This window comes from Eleginops maclovinus, chromosome 19 (assembly GCF_036324505.1).
Source record: "Eleginops maclovinus isolate JMC-PN-2008 ecotype Puerto Natales chromosome 19, JC_Emac_rtc_rv5, whole genome shotgun sequence".
In the NCBI taxonomy this organism is placed as follows: Eukaryota; Metazoa; Chordata; class Actinopteri; order Perciformes; family Eleginopidae; genus Eleginops; species Eleginops maclovinus.
The window spans coordinates 9,422,945-9,435,977 of record NC_086367.1 but is presented as its reverse complement, the minus strand read 5'-3'; the positions used below and the strand labels follow the sequence as shown (position 1 = coordinate 9,435,977).

At 38.7% G+C, this 13,033-nt stretch overlaps 1 protein-coding gene across 1 annotated transcript in view; it reads left to right on the top strand.

Annotated features, from left to right (window-relative positions):
- Window positions 1-138: 138 nt before the first annotated feature.
- Window positions 139-13,033, top strand: part of nkx2.2a (NK2 homeobox 2a) — a 34,502-nt gene continuing 21,607 nt past the window's right edge. Inside the window, exons 1-4 of the transcript XR_010168038.1 lie at window positions 139-764; window positions 879-1,108; window positions 2,905-2,968; window positions 3,798-9,770. The gene's annotated coding sequence lies outside the window, so the exon portion shown is untranslated. Of the gene's footprint in view, window positions 765-878; window positions 1,109-2,904; window positions 2,969-3,797 lie in introns of the transcript that reaches the window.

Below are 13,033 nucleotides of genomic sequence, written 5' to 3'. Positions count from 1 at the left end.
TTCGTCCCGAGCTGGGAACGCTTTCAGCCAATACGAACCCCATCCGGTCGCAGCCGTGCAGCCTCCTGGAATATTTTGCATAAGGGAAGTGGCAGAAAGGGAAACGTTCTATCCAACAGAAAGCTTTCTGGTGAGGATTTATACATCATATATTTTGCACTTGGATGACAGTGGAGGGAAAACCTTCCTGGAGTGATTACCAGCGTTTTATATTGGAAACACATGTTTTAGTGCATCAATTTGATTAGAAAAGTAGCACATCTGAAAGTATCCACCTGTGGATGAGACTGGAATGTGCAAATATCTGAGTGGCTATTCTATATAAATAGTTGTATTGGACAAACTCTATTTTTCTTCATTGTTTTCCATATCATCCAGCAGTGTGGACAAGCTGAAGGAGTAGTTTGAGAGCAATGGGAAAGTTGCTCACTAGTCTTTTTATAAGGCAGTGTTGGAGCATCAAACATGGAGGGGCTCATGTAATCGATACCTCTGTAGAGCCCAGACTATGGCATATCGACTGGATGCCAGAGACATGCATTATCACAGCATGTTTTCGGAGTTTCCTGTGCAAGTTTAGAAGGTATCGTTTATATGCTCGCAAAACGCTACTTGTAAAACTTAACAGTCGACCCAATGGTAACAAGGTGCAGTGTCCTTATCCCCACCACCTCCACCTCCACCTCCACCTCCACCCCTCTCCTCTGTGTCTGCTGGCCACTTCAACATCCAGATCTGGGAGCAGGACACATGGAAAGCATCAGGTCTGGTCAGAGTAGCTGAAGAAGATTGCTTTAATTGGCTAGTGACAATTTTTGGACTGCCAGGATATCATTCATATTTCATATTTATAAACTGTATTTGCATGCACATTGCAGGGTTGTGGTGGAAACTGGATGTCACTTTGTCTGTTGCTGAAGCTGAGTATAAGTTATTGTTTAAATAACTGATGTTTCTAATTTCAGTGCCACTGCAGTCTGACTCACTGCACATTATTCTGTCTCTCTCCCTCCCTTGCCTGGCAGGACTCCCCTCATCTGGACATCAGAGGAACTGCATGCTTCTATCAGCACACAAAACCTCTTTGACATATAGTACTGTTCTCGGGGTAGGTACATTTCTTTCTGAAAGTTTCCCTATAGAACAAATAATCTTTGTACTTGCATTTAAAACAGACATCGATATGAGAAGGTGGTACATTTTCGCTTCAAATTTACGTTTTCGTGTTATAGCTTTTCTTAACGAGTCTGTTTTATTAACTCAGAAACATTATAAAATATTTCCTGTATTGTACACCTAACTGGGAAACATGCAAGAGTTTCCTTTGATATGTTGATTTGAATCGTAATCAGTTATTGTTGGCTGTAATCGTTTCCCGATATAATGTAATTGTACTTAACGAACGATATTTCTGTTTATAGACTTTAAATAGTTGTTTTATAAATGTAGAAACTAACAATTCATGCAAAACTGGCCGATTATAGATCATGCTACTATAATTTCATTTGCATTGTTATGTGTTTTTTTTTTAGCATCTTTCTTTATTCTCCTTCACACGGTTGATGATAGATGTATAGTCTCTTAGCGTTTGCTAATACATAATGAGTTTATCTCTGAAGTTAAGACAGTTTAAAATAAATTAAAAGCCTCAACGTGCGCGGCAGCAGATTGGGTTTTCTTCAGTTTAAATTCAGGCTGTGTAGGTTACATAAACAGCAGAGATCCGTATAAATAAAACCATTGCGCTACCGGTGGCCTGACCCTAATCGTGGAATTTTCTTTTTGAAACGTGTCTTAATTTATTTTTAAGGACGTTGAAATGTAATTATGTTGAGTAAATAACGATATTAATATATAATTACGTTACACAAAAAACTTTTCCCGTGAACAATACACGCTGAACCAGTGTTATTTATGATCAGGTGCATGACTTTTAACCGTCACTTTGTGTTAACCTGTGTGACAAAACAAAAACAATCTTAAACGACTCTTCGGTTTCCAGCGTTTAAAGTTTTTTCACTCAATATTTGCCCACATGAATACTGCAGTATAAACACTAACACCAACTTTACAGTTATTATTATTCTGCATGAGATGTACTGACTCACATTTATTATGGAACTACACCATTTTATTACATTTTTATTTTATCACCGAGGTGCCATTTGATCAGAGGTTCTCAAACCAAACACTAACTTAACACTCTCTCACAGGTCTTTATCTTAAAACGACTTCTCTTGGGACATATGAACTAAAGTCATCGTGCACACCAAAGCACAATAAGTGCTAGAAGGATATTTATAGCTGAATAGTACATTTAAAATTAGTTGATTTTCCAGTAATAACCTGTCGTAGATACATGCTTATAATCGAGGTTGTGTTGAATAATGGCGTTCACTGACTAAAAGTCATATGTCTGCACGTTTTATGGAGTAACTGTTGCTGGTTTAATGTGTCTGTTAGGGATGGAATCGTGTCATGTGGCGTATTTACCATCGATTACTGTTTCTCTATTTCAAATATATTATGTAATGAGACTGTGTTTCCCAATTGATTCCTTAAAATGAAAGGTTTATATAATTTCAACTGGTACTTTTTAATATTTTTGATACAAGAATAATTCGCTATTATTTGTATATAGTAATCTTGAATTTCGATTAAATAAATTAAATAGTAAGCCTATATTAAATGAACTCTACCACAAGTATGTCAGCCGCTGTTCAGACTGACGTTTAGTCCTTTCTTTGGTTTTAGTAAGCCTGTTCATCAACTACGTATGTGTATCTATGTATTACGTTCCTTTATTTTATTGTTTATTCAGTTCAGTAAGATCATTAATGGTTCACAAACACACGCCGATCTTCAAAGTTTTTGATGAGACATTTTCTCCCAAATCGCTTTCAGATGAGACACGAGTTAAGTCATCCGATCGACACCTGACGCCTGCAAAGTGCGACGACCCCCGTCGGTAAATATTGATGTTGGTTTTAAGTGTCATCAAAGGATTCACTTCCTCAAGTATGCTTTGTCTTTAAAGTTTTACGGCGAATTTAAAAGTTCTATTCGTCACTGTCACTGGGCCGAGTGTGTGTGTGTGTGTGTGTGTGTGTGTGTGTGTGTGTGTGTGTGTGTGTGTGTGTGTGTGTGTGTGTGTGTGTGTGTGTGTGTGTGTGTCTGTCTGTCTGTCTGTCTGTCTGTCTGTCTGTCTGTCTGTCTGTCTGTCTGTCTGTCTGTCTGTCTGTCTGTCTGTCTGTCTTTGTACACAAAATACAATCGAGGCCTACACCTGGCATGAAAACAAAAAGTAAAATATTAGTTTTATAACTATTCTTATTGATAGTGTGCAGCAATGTGGACATTACATTGATGTCATTTCATGTCCAAGTTGTTATAAATGTGTCTGCCCCATTTACAACAAAAAACATAATGTGTATTATTTTTGTCATGGCTTTAATATTTTTCTACAACTGCTTAAACCCTAGTGTTTTATTGAAGACCTTTTTTTGTGTGCCCATGTTTTCATTTAGAGTTAATGAGTTTAGTGATTGCAGTGCTCAGTATGGGAATTAGTAGACAGCATCCAGATTGTGTGTACTTAGCACACAAGGTTAGAAAAAAGCCTCCAGCTCCTTATATTCCCATAAGGATCTGAATGTTAAGGCAAACAAATGGAGACATTTACAGAAGCTATTCTGGGTCTTACCTATTGGTGATAATTTTGTCATATTAAATCCAATACATTAAACCTATAGTTTCACATTTAGACTAAATGGTAATAACCCTGTGTTTCTCATTAGGAATGGGAATCAATGTTTATCCTGTTGAAAGCAACCCAAGCCCAACCTGTAAAGAAATGATTCCACGGTCAGGTAGCCCCCCTCCTCTACTAAAAAAAGGTTTGTCCACTCCTATCTGATCCAGAGGTGGCGATGTGTAGTTTCTTTGTGCTCCTGCTGGTGAGGTTCTGAGGCTTGGGAGGCAGCAAGCTCAGTTCTTTTATAGCCACAAGACCCACTCTGAGCTGCAGAACACGCCTAATGAGGGCGTGCAGTGGTGCCATGTGAGACATGCCAGCTTTTACCAGGCTGGGTAATTGCTTGTGACCTTCACTGAACACGTCTCATGTGTCTTCATGTTTTGAGCAAACTTCTAATTGTTACATAGTGGGAGATGCCTGAGGATAACGCAGAAGCAGACCTATCCCCTGCTACTGTTTAGTAGAGATGTGTCTATTTGGGTCAGTGTTTGTGAAGATATTTATTTGTGGGCCACTTCTCTACCTTTAGCCCGAATTTCATATTAAGGCCACTACAATGTCTCAATAAGACAGCCCATTTGTTTCTGTTTTTTACTGTATCTATGACGTAACCACAACAAGTATGGCTCCGTCAGAAATGGGTGGTTCCAGTTTGTTTTAATTTCATACTGCTGGTCGTCCTTGGGAGTCCACAACAACTTTGTTGTGTGTTGGCTAACCAATCTGGTTTTCATTGAAAGTGGAAACTTATAAGAAAATACAAAGCACAGTCTTCTCTCTGTTTCAGATCTGGAATTTTAATTTCTGGTATTGTTCCCACAGGCTGTGAATTGTTTTAAAAAAAAATTGAGATACAAGTCATACACATTTTTGATTTAATCTGATGCCTCATTCAAGATCAAATACACAGATAAAAAATGAGATATACATTTCAAATGGTATTTTCCTTGGGGGAAAAAAGGTTAGTCATGACACCTCTTCTTTGGAGTCAGTGACATCTTCCAGGATGACTCTTTAAACTAAATGTTATTCAAATAATATTATTATTTTAGTCAGATCAGGTTTTAGCATCCATACCACTGCAGAGTGTCTATTTGTATAAGGCAATGATATAAATATTCATCTTCTAAATTGCAGCAGCTGTTTTTCTAGAATACTGTAGATTGACGCACAGTATATTCTGTTAGATTAAACATAGAGGCTTCTCTTATCATGATGCACCGTATTAAGATAAAAGTATGACCTCTAAAAATAAGCAGTAACCATAAACCCAGGAAGATGACGATCTGTTCTGGAAATAGAAAAGATAACTAACTCCTAATAATAGTGATAAGTACACAGACATGATAAGCATCTGCTATCAGAATGGAGTCCAATGAAAGTTTAAGGTGTTAGCTCTTTATCAGACATGGCTTCAATTCACCATCTTAATCTAGATCAAGTGACCCAAAAGGGATGGATCGGATTTGTAAATGGTCGTAGATATATTGCTTGGGACAGATAAAGGAAAATGTATAAGGTAATGTGGTTGTTTATTTTGTCAGATTTATAGATTCCACTCTGAATTGTTTCACATACGTACAAATAATTATAACTTTTCTCTATGTGGTATTTTTTCTGGTCTGTATGTCCAAAGGTAAGCACCAGGGTTACACAGGCAGTATTTTGTGCCAAGTCATGATAAATTGTGTTATCATATGTTGGCATATGCTTTTCTTTACCTTTTCACATTTCCTGTGCTCAAATAAACAGATATTCCCGAGTGCTGCAGGATATTCATACTGTGTAAAAGGATGATGAAGAGCTCCCTCTATGGTCATAAACAGAATAGTCCTGCATGTTGAAAAAAGTGAAACTTACATGGGGCCAGAAAGCAAGTCATCTTTTTGCACTTTCATGCATTAGATACATTAACAAATTCTTCTTTGGGGGCAAAGAACCAGCAGGTGTTTCCCCCAGTTTTAGGTGGAACTATTGTTTGCAAGGATGCGTCTATGGGAGGGCATTACAAAATGCATACAATAGGTTTTGTTCTGTTACAACAGATATTGATTTTTATAAAAATAAAAAAATCATGGACCATCTGTTAAGACTCCATCCTCTCTCTCCAATCTGTAGAGTGTGACACGCCCACTGACCTCTTCATGTTTTGCATTTCAGGTCAATGAAAACCTCTTGTGGTTCCACCTTGTATCCAACTTTTAGAGTTCTGAACAACTGTCATTCTGGTCAAAATGATCCCAACAAATGTAATGTTGATGCATTTTCGATGCTACTTTCCTAACACATTTCCTGAAGGTCAAGAATTTAAAAAAAATAGTGTTCATCTCAAGGGATGGGTGTTGGTTTAAAACGTTTCAGAGGGACACAAATAGCCAGCAACACCTGCAGTTATTACATAAACCTCATTAAAAATAAAAACAACCTTTTTTTAATGGGGTTCACTTTGACCGAGCAACACTACTCATTTGTTTTGTTACTACATCATTAACACTCACGCTCAAAGTCTGTGCAGTGTGTTCAGCCAGAAAGCTGGGCATTATTACATACAGTAAACTTTTTTATACTCACATGCTTGGTTGTTGTTTGGAACTTCGCTGGTCTGTTGTCAATTAAGAAGAGGAACCTTAATTACTTTTGGAGCACTTCAGACTCCATCCAAGGCTGCTGCTGATTCATGCCTGCCCTACTTGGAAATGAGCCCAGAGTAAAAAAAAAAACATGGGGTTGTATGTGGAAAATGACATCAAACTTTTACATACTTGATCTGTTCATGATTAACTTTTGGCTTGAGTGCATCTCATTTCACTCATTGTGTCTTATCTGTCTTACTTAGCCTTTGATTAGTTTCTTTACTCAGATAAAGCTGTGAGAAGGCTGTAAAAAAAATAAGCAGTAATTTCTCAAATTACCCTCTTGAGCCGTAAATCCAGTCGTGTGTCCTGAATTGCAGTGGTGGTGTAATTCTCTGCTTCTAAGCTTAAGAATGCCAGATCCATAATGGAAAAGTCTGCAAAGAGACATTCAAGGCCTTCTATTGGAGGCAGTGTGATATCGTTTTCCGCCAAACCAGAAATCAAGGCCTGGGAAGAGCCTTTTTTATGTCAGGGATAGGGGTAGTGTATGTTTTCTGACAGTTGCTCCTTTTAAGATTAATAGTCTTATGAAAACCGTGTGTCTTCTTCCAAAAGCCAAGCTAGATATCAGTCAATGTTACCAGCATAATGCCATCCTGACAATCCCAAAGACAGATTGAACATTGTCACAACACAGGGGTGTGTGTGTGAGTGTGTGTGTGTGTGTGTGTGTGTGTGTGTGTGTGTGTGTGTGTGTGTGTGTGTGTGTGTGTGTGTGTGTGTGTGTGTGTGTGTGTGTGTGTGTGTGTGTGTGTGTGTGTGTGTGTGTGTGTGTGTGTGTGTGTGTGTGTGTGTGTGTGTGTGTGGGTTAGGGTTAGGGTTAGTGCGAGATGGCTGGTAGCCATACTGGAATTTATTCCTTACTTCTGGGATGAAACACATGCCAACTAACTAATGCCTCTTTTTACACAAAGATTTTTATATTTACGATGCAGCAAATTATACTGTGTTAAACAAAGCTAAAATCTATGGATGAACTATTAAGGCAGAAAACCACACAATCTACAGGCTACGTCTCCTGGAATATGTAGAGGAGCAGGCATCTATCCTTGTGCTCTATCAGTTCACTGACCTCACTGAACCACAGCCAAATGCTCATAAATACATTCCCTTATTTCTACGATGGTGTGGATGCCAGTCGGGCCGGGAAGTGGGTTTGTTTTGGGTGTTCTCAGTATATTCAAGCCAGAGCTGCGCTTTCACTTTTCTCACAAGAGAGCTGTGCTGTCTTCCTGTATTCCTGCTTGTGGTCGTCTGTCATGGTGGCGAGCCTGTTGAAAGCTGCACAACTCAGGTCCAGTGTCTGCATAATGGAGACTTGTTTGTCCCGACACACGTGGATTAATCAAGTGGACGTCTCTCCGGCGTGAATTGTAGTGCGGCACTGTGCGAGTCCACATTCAGGAGTGAAAACGTGCAAACTGACTCCAGGCTCTGGGTAAGAGAGCAGTTAAAGCTGCATCCACCGATGTCAGAAACGCAACCCACATGATTATTTTTCGGTCACATCTGGACACATTGCCTTTCAGCTTTTCCAAATATGCATGTGTGTTTTACAGTTTGCAGACATTTCAGGAATCCTCCATGTCTCTCATCAGCTTTCCATATTTGTAGAGAATAAGCATAAAAGCTAATTATGTAGCATTAACAAATTAACTCTGTTGGGTACAAATCAGGCTTAGAGTGCGAGATGGAGATCTCTTCAACCTGCAGCGGAGGAATGAGGGACCTCAGCTCACTCATACTGGTGGTGAAAAGTCTGACATGTTTGCGCTGAGTAGGGACAGACAGGCCTGCAACCAAGCCTGGACTTGCTGGCCAAGAAAAAGCCCCTCATAACTCCCCCATTTTCCTTAGCGTGCCCTTTCCTGAATGAATGCACCGCCTTACCCTGCACACTCAGTCACTGGGTTTACAATAATGAGCGAGTGTGTTAAAGTAAGTTGCTACTGTTTGTTCATCAACTTTAACAGTTCGTTGTTTGTTCCTGTCTTTAGTAAGATGACTGTGAATGTGAAGTTGGTATGTGTGAATAGAAAGCAGCTGGCAGAAAATGCATTGTGGGAACAATTGAGAGATGAAAGCAGTGGGAGAGAGAGCAGGCGAGGTAAACTGGGGTCAAATTAAAAGCACATGACAATACGGTGCTGTATGTGTGATGATACTGAGAGACTGGACTTATAATAAAACAAGCAACATGATCAACTGCAATATATGATGTTGTGTCTATGTTGTTGTGAGTGGTTTTCTTAAGCACAGCCCAGGAAATGTATTCTATTTACAGTGCTGGAAGAAGTATAGAAGAAGTATCTCAAAATTGTACATAAGTAAACCATTAGTTGTTGTCCTAGGGGTTGGGCCCCCTTGAAATAGTCAGAAGATAACCCTAACCCTAATCCATGAGGTGTTTAAAGGGGTATGAAAGACTAAAACACACAAAGTTCTGGTACTTAAATGTGTTTAAGTTTTGCTTTTGCTTCAAGACATATTGGATATATTTTGCCTCTTTCGACACAGGACAGCTTTGAATTAAAACCATGTGATTCATGCTATCCATTCAAATATCAGAAATAACAAACATTTATGGCTTCAAATTCTTTGTTCTGTCCCACCTTCATTCCTCAAAAAGTGTTCCATTAGTGATGTAAAAATGAGAAAAGCTGCACATCCTGACATTTTATGAGAAAAAGTTTTTTTTGCTCGATAATTGATTTCACTGAGTTATAGTAAGTGTTGTTCTTCCACTACTCTCATTTATACATCCACTTATTGCTAACACTAAATACTGAATCCACAGGGACAGCACATGCGTCAGTTGTATTTGGACTGGTAAAAGTTGATTATGACTATTTAAATGTTATGTACTATTTAATGTGTTATTTTACATCATGTCAAATCAAATATTAATTTTAAAAAACATCATCCTCGAGAACCGACACTGAAAACTGTAAACTGTTTGTGACTGCACTCGTAAAAATCTGTGGTTAAAGTTACAAGCGGAATCAAGACTCATGTCAGATATTGTTGCCATCGGTTTTATTAATGATGGTATGTGGTGGAGCCCACATGTCATGATGTTATTTGTTGGAACAGCTTTGGGAAATGGGAAATGACAAACCATGATTGCTCAATGTCAGTGTTGATGGAACCATATTTGAACTGTATACACCCTTATTACAACTAATTATGGGTTGAGTCGAAGGTGTCAGTGAGTTTTGCAAAGAACTCCCAGTGTTATGTGGTGTCAAGGAGAGACCTTCATCAGGTGCAATTAGAGGACATTCTGAGCCTAAGCTGAAATGTCTCTGCCACCACCTTGCTACAGATGTCCTTTCATTAACTCATTAAACTGAGGACCATTTGTCCAATTTGATGAATTAAGTGTCATTTCATGCTGTTTTCACGTTTAGGATTTTCACCGCAGATTTTCAATGGAAAGTCTGAAGGGGTGGAGACTTGTTGTCAAAAACTGTGTTGATAAATCAAAGCATCCCTGGTCTAATTCATGGTACAATTATCTCAAAGGAGAAGCTTTTGAGGAGGTTTTAAATTGAGCCCATATGCTGCAGACCACAACCTGTTGCCACATCTTCAAAACATCTATGAGATGGAATTCAGTGTTTCCTCCTACAGAAAAAATAAAACTTGTCCCAGACCTCGCGTCCCAGACAGAGAAACAATTAGAACATCAAATAAAAAGAGTGCGGCGCTCTTTCCAGGATCACAGGGTTCCTTGGCAGTGAGCACAGATACTGGCTGAGAGCCGCCCTCACTCAAAGATATGGCAAGGATTTCCACATGATACAGAGCGCAGGATACTTTCCCAAGGAGAGAAGGATGGAGCCAGTTGTGGATTCATAAGCTAGGAACCCCTGTTCTTTGTCACTGTAAGGATAATGATTGCTATAATGATGATGATACGTGCATTCTTTATTGGTATTTCAATACTAAAGAATGTGGAGTGTATGTGTTTTTTCTGTTTGGCTTGCAAGTTCAGTGAAATCGCTTTTTAATTCAATCTTTGCATTGCTGTGAGAAAAATTCATCTGAAAAAGATAAGTGAATGTATTATTCTGTAATTCATAATAGGATAAGCACAAGATTTTTTTTCAAGTTCTTAGTACACCACTAATTACTCTCTGACTTTTGGCTGTGTCTCTCTGGCTTAGTCATCCAGGGTTAGGGATAGGGTTAGAGAGAATATAGTTAATTTGTAAGGGACTATTTTTAGCCATGGATTAGAACACATTTAATGCTCTGCTAAAAGTGTCCAGTTTAAAAGCATTGTTGGATTGACCCAAAATCCGTCATAATAGAGGAACATGTCATCCAATGAAACACTTTGACTCATTGAAGTGTTTTCGATTTTTTTAATAAACAAGCCATATCAGGTTTTGCACAAATAATACTTGTTATCAGTTCATTGTTGGTTTTGGACTATTCATTTGCTTAGAAAGAAATCGAATGTCACTGTTAACCCTAAAGTAACAACCAGTAAGTTAAGTGGGATGAGCTCACAACCATATATTACTAGACTCCCATGTAACCTTTAGGTAGCCATCAACAACAAAAGAGTCACAGCACATTGTTGAATAATAGGCCAATGTTGCACCAGAGATGAGTGGACTTCCTATTTACAAGTTACAAATTCAAGGAAAAAACCACATGATGTGTTGCTAAAAAAAATTCCATTATCTGTTGTTTTGATCATGGTGGAGGACTGGCAATGTATAATGCATGACAGTTAAAAATCTCCTAAATGCATTTAAGTGAGTCAAGATGACTGCGAGGGCAATAAGCAAACGTATTCAATGACCTTTCCGTGTGGAAGCATCTGCATTTATGTTGTTCCTTTACTAATTTCTTCATGAGTTTCCTATCATTTATCACTTTTTAACCCTTACTAAAGTTAGATCAGAGTGTTGTTTTGTGATGCATCTCATCATGGCTGAAAATGCCATTCATATTCAAAGATGTTAGCGCCACATGATCCAACTCCAGTTTCTGTATCATATTTTTACACTCCTTTGTGAAAAGTTATTGCTGAGGGAGTTACGATGGCGTCAGTGTTATTTTTTCAGCAGGGCTGCGACCTGTCAACAAAGAAGGAAAACCTCTGAAAGTGATACTCACTCTGCAGAGACTGTCCGACTAAACCAAGCGAGACGTTATTAGCATTCTGGAGCTAAAATGTTTGAGTTAAAGCTAAAAATGGATTTGTCACTGTCTCCTTGTCTTCAGATGATTCATCCTGAGCCATTCTCTGCCTTCCTTCTCTTTTTCTGAACTTGAGCCAAGACAAGTGCAAGCAAGTCCCAGGGACAGGTTTGATGGGTGACTTTTAATAGTTTTCTTTCCTTTGCACTTCCAGGGAAAGAACGGCATCAGTTTTTCCAGCTGATTTGAGGGTAAAAGTCATTATTCTTTATGACGGTGTTGTTTTGACCTTTTATTTATGTTTTTTTTTAGTTTGAAAAATGGCAAATTACTGTCATATGATAAATAACAATATATAATCGTCCTGACTTTGCAGAGGTGGTGCAGTGGCCTACACTTTCACTATACAATGTGAAAGCAGTTAATTCCTTACAATTTGACAAACTAACATATATTCCGGCCACTTTTTTCTTCTCTCTATAGCACTCTGTCATATCATGTTCTCGGGAGAATGCGGAAAGCTGCGATAGCATCGGCAAGATGGTGCAAAGTGATGACAAATTGGCAGATTCAGTCTTTCTAACGCGGAGTGGGTCACGGGTGACTGAGAACACGTAGTCTGTCGGTAAGGGCTTCATCGTTTTGGATTGTAGAGACAAAGCCTTAGTTTATTAGAAAATGACTCAGAGTAGACTGAACGGTTGGGGGCAGGGCTGCACTGAAGAGATAAGTGAAACTGATTAAAGTGGTATCAGGCAGAAGCTAAAGGTGTAAAGGGAGTTTACATGAAGCAGGTATATTAATCATATTATTGATAATCCTTCTCCTTCTGAAACAATGCGTTGTACATTATGTAAAGTGGAAACAAGTAAGACTAGCTGTGTAGTTTAACTAAGTGAAACTTCCAAGATTAGGAATGTAAAGAAAACAAAAGTCACATGCTTTGTCTTTAAAGTGCTGCTTCCTCTTAGAAACGCATTTTTCAAAATCAGACTCAAAGATTCCTCGTCTTTCATCTGTCTTGTTTAAACCTGACAAATGGACTGACGTGGAGTTTACAGAAAACATGCAATCTGTCCTTTCTATTTAAGTAAATAACGGCCCTCCAATTATCATCAGGAACTTCAGATTTGCTATTTCCCTTTACAGTGGATAGATTATAGTTACAGATTTGATATGTTAATATCGAAAACAATTGCCACAAATGAGCTCAGTCCTCTCAGAGCAGCCTGAGCATTTTGTCTTTATCGTCCAAAGCCATCCAGCGTCTTCCACCCAGATAGACATTGAAGTTTTATGAAACATAGAGAGGGAAAGATGGGGGGCAAAGAGGGGGAAAGAGAGCATGACAGAGCTTTATCGCCAGATTGACAGAAGAGAGACCTTGGAGTGAACTGCCTCACTTTTGGGTGAGTTTATATATAAACACCTTCAACATGCAGGTAGAAATACGGGCCAGTAGGGGTAAATAAATAGTCCTGCT